Source organism: Sebastes fasciatus, chromosome 7 (assembly GCF_043250625.1).
Source record: "Sebastes fasciatus isolate fSebFas1 chromosome 7, fSebFas1.pri, whole genome shotgun sequence".
Taxonomy (NCBI): Eukaryota; Metazoa; Chordata; class Actinopteri; order Perciformes; family Sebastidae; genus Sebastes; species Sebastes fasciatus.
Window position 1 is genome coordinate 1,460,341 of NC_133801.1, and position 4,540 is coordinate 1,464,880.

General features: G+C 32.4%; 1 protein-coding gene across 6 annotated transcripts in view; it reads left to right on the forward strand.

Moving 5' to 3' along the window:
- LOC141771049 (fibroblast growth factor 12-like) overlaps positions 1-4,540 on the forward strand; it is a 63,492-nt gene extending 58,952 nt beyond the window's left edge. For all 6 annotated transcript variants that reach the window (XM_074640958.1, XM_074640955.1, XM_074640957.1 and 3 more), the window contains one exon: positions 1-4,540. This exon is cut by the window's left edge and continues 3,026 nt beyond it. The gene's annotated coding sequence lies outside the window, so the exon portion shown is untranslated.

Genomic DNA, 4,540 nt, shown 5'->3' on the forward strand with positions numbered 1-4,540 from the left:
CCAGGAACTTGAAGACACAGAACACAATGAAGAGCTTCCTCTGGTGTCCGTCTCTGTGCTGCGTTCAGGGTCTGAGAGCTTCCTCTGGTGTCCGTCTCCGTGCTGCGTTCAGGGTCTGAGAGCTTCCTGTGGTGTCTGATATCTGATATCTGATATCTGATATCCGGTGTTTGATCTGATGAGGATATGAATGTGTTGATGAATGACTCAGCGTTATTCCGGAGCGTCAAACGTCGTCTGTTTTTGAACACATTTGTATGTTTTTGTTTGTTGTGATGCCGTCGGACACGCTGCACTCTGATTGGTTTATCTTTAACGTGAGCAGCGTGTTGACGGCTTCATGTTGCAGCTGATTATTAGTTATTTATTGATTAGTGTTTCAGACCTGAACTTACACAGAAGTCTTTAAATCTCCACTTAAATCAACTATTAGATGTTTTCTTTCACCTTTATTGATTATTTGCCTTCACGCTAAAAACATATTTAGGACCCAGACGAGTGTTTTTATTGGTTTCAGCCTGAAAAATGATTTAACTACAACGAATTCAGACATAACTAGTCAACAATAATAATAAATTCAACTTATATAGCGCTTTTCAAGTACTCAAAAGACGCTTTACATTATGGGGAAAGTACGGAAGCGTAGATCTTTAAGAAGGTATTTAAAGTTAATTTGATGTTTCTAAACTCTCTGTGCACCAAAGTTGTGGAGGACAGAACCTGCCAAAATAAAAAATAAATGACTTGATAAATACATAAATATGGCATTAAATGTGCCAAAAATAAAATAAAAAATAAATGTAGGCATTAATTAATAGATAAAATGTAACATCAATTGATATTTCTGTTTTAATTTGCTTCTTTATTTATTTACCTTTAGTTACTGTATCAATCAACTCTTCTATTTCATTTTCCCTTTTATTTATTTATTTTTATTAACTTTTAAATGTATTTATTTATTTCTGTATTTATTTTTTATTTATTTAAAAAAAATGTTAAATGCAATAAAAACAAATGCAAAATAATTAAATACATAAATGTAAAAGTTAATAAGAATTAATGAATAAATAAAAAAGAAAATTAAATAGAAGAGTAGATAGATATAGGAATTAATAATTTCAGCATTTTTTAATTTACTTTAAATGTATTTTAAGTTAATTTATTCATTCTTAAACTGCATGATTAAATAAATACATACAATTTAACAATGAATAAATATTTAAAAAAAAGAATAAATGCAAAAATAAATAAATACATTTAAAAGTAAGAACAAAATAAAAGGGAAACTTAAATAGAAGAGTAGATAGATAAGTATTTTAGCTTTCTTTTTTTTATTTACTTTAAATTGATTTATTCATTATTAAATTGCCAAAACAAATGAATAAATATATTGAATATAAATTTCAAATAAATAAAGAGTAAATGCAAATGCACATTTAAAAGTAAAAAAGTAAAAGGGAAAATTAAATAGAAGAGTAGATAGATAAAGAAATTAAATAAATAAAGAAGCAAATTAAAACTGAAATATCAATTTATGTCACATTTGAATTAATTAATGCCTACGTTTATTTATAATATTTTTGGTGCATCAAATGGCATTTATTTATTTCTTATTTTTTTATTTTGGCAGGTTCTGTCCTCCATACAACGTGCCTCATGCCGCTGTAATGTAGAGAAGATCTAATGTGTGCTTGAAGCAGACTGAAACCGTTTAAACGTCCTCTCACGTCCTGGTCCGGTGATGCGTTCAGGTGTCGGCTGATGAGAGGACATCTGGTGACGTGTTTAACACTGCCCTGTTCGGTTCAGACGAGAAGCACTGCCCTGAGAACCGCTTCACTCCTCCGACCTCGTCTCAACCGCCGCCGTCCAACCTGCAGTACCTTTCTTCTCTTGTTTCTCCTCTATCACGAGTCACCGACCGAGTCTCCCAGAATGCATCTCTCCCAGTTTACAAAGATCAACCAGTCGACCTCCACTTCCTGTTTCATATATACATATATATATATATGTATAATAACCCGTCTGTCCAATCACTGCCTTCCTAATAATAATAATAATAATGTGTTTAATATGTAGCAGCAGAGGAGCTCTAAGTATGGAGTATCAGTTGTGCCATAATCTTTACGTTGCATAGCTTTTTGCACAGATTTTAAATTTATTTTTTTACAAATGTGTGAAATATTGAATATAGAAGTCTGGTAACACAGAAACAGATTCAAATTCAACATTTTATGATTTTTTCTTTTTATAATGTAAAAAATGTTGCACACTATAAAGTCGTTTCGGTCCTCGGACTATTGTCAGGTATATTTATTATTATTATTTTAACAAATTAACACGTCTCATCGACACGTTTTGTTCTCTACAGGAGAAAAAAAAAGTGTTTTAATTTTGTTTAATTTTGTGAGCAAATGGGAATTAAAAGCCACATTAATAAAATAAGATTAATAACTTGCATTCAAGATAAAAAAAACAACATTAAGCTGTTTAATTAAAGGCCAAATGTTGAAATTAATATTTATTGTAAATAATCACAAAACATTTTGAATAAAAGAAACAAAAAAAAGTGAAAATAGAAAAACAGAATCTGTTCTGTTTGTTAATGAAAAAATTATGAATATGAATAATTTGTTTGTTTTAAATTCATACAAAGATGATTTTTGGGAAACTCGGTCCCCTCCCATCAGCCGACAGGAACCCGCCAAAATAAAAGACACTTATAATTTGTTGACGTCTCACAGATTAAATATAATAAAGTTTTTGCATGTAGACAAATAAATAATATTAATAATAATATTAATGCTAAGCTGATCTGTGACGCTCCGTCGTTAAACACGCTGCACATTTTGAGCTTAACAGTGATGAAGCGGGGGGGGGTGGGGGGTGGGCTACAGTCGCTGTTTATCTTCTTTGAGATTTCTGTTTTGGATTTTTGTTGGTTCCAACGGACGGACGGACTGAGGAGGGAACGAACCAATCACAATCCACCGTACTGCCTCTGAGAAAGTCTTCCAGTTTGGGGTGTTTGGGGAGGTTGGGGGGGGGGTCGGTCCACGAGGACAGAAGAGACCTACGGGGACGCTCGTCTGGTCTGAAGGGACGCTGGACGTGTCTGTGAACGCTGTTTTCATGTTTGTGAAACTTTCAACCAAAACACTCGACAGGAATGTTGTAACACGAGAGTCTGTTCTACCTCGTCTGCTGCTACGGAGGCTCAACCAGGACACGAACACACGGCGCCGACGTTACGTCACGTCACGTCACGTCACTAAATCATCATTTTACAAAGAATTTTTTATTTTCTTTTTTTTTTTTGGAGGATTTGGAGACTGAAATTCCTATTTTGGAAATGTATAGACACACTCGTTGCTTTTTCTAATTATTAAAAAAATTAATTACCCGATAAATAAATAAATAAATATGCCATTAAATGTACCAAAAACAATATAAAAATAAATGTGACATAAATCGTTTTTTGTTTGCTTAGTTATTTATTTACTTATTGTAATAACTCCCCTATCATATATACTCTTATATGTATTTAATTAATTAAAGTATTAAAGTATTTCATTTTCCCTTGTATTTATGTATTTATTTATTTATTTTTATTAACTTTTAATTGGATTTATTTATTTTGGGATTTCTTTTTTATTTATTTGAATTTCTTTTTAAAATGTATTTAACAATAAATGCAAAATTAATTAATTAATTCAAGAGTTAATAAAAATAAATAAATAAAAGAATAAATTAATAAAAAGTCAATTATATACAAGAGTAGATAGATTTAAGGGAATTAATAAAAAGGTAAATAAATAACGAAGCAAATTAACACAGAAATATCAAGTGATGTCACATTTTATCTATTATTTTTAATATTATTTTTGGTACATTTAATGGCATATTTATTTGATAATCAAGTCATTTATTTATTAATTTATGAGAGATAAAAAATATAGAAAATAAAAAATGTACTTAGAGATTCATTTATAAGTGCAGTCTGATACTGAGACCTGATGGATGTTGGTTTATTGGTCAGAACAGACATTTCTACGTGACGTGAACGTGGCCAGTTTGTGTATTTCTGGTAAATGTGATGACGCCTGAAGGCAGCGTCGGCGTGTAAACTAGAAGTAGAACGAGTAGAAGAGACTCTGTGATTAAAGAGACGTCAGCAGGTCGACTGTTCAAATCAGATTTAACGTCCCAATAACTTCCCATAATTAAATGAATGAATAACCTTCTGATGACGAGTCGACCTGCTGAGCTCTCCCTGTAACTTTATCCAAAAACGTTGCCGGCGCAAAATGATGATGTCATTACCGAGCGACAGAGGCCCCTCCGGCGGCTGGTGGAGCGGCGGGAGAATGGCGAACCGTCGCCACATTGAAACCGTCTTTGTCTCTTGATCTCTTTGTGTTTGCTGATGTTTGCACCTTTTCTGAGACACCTTCATATAAACGCATCATATATTAGAAAACAACATCATCGCAAATACGAATACGCAGCGGGATGAAAAGATGAGTGAAAAATAAAAACA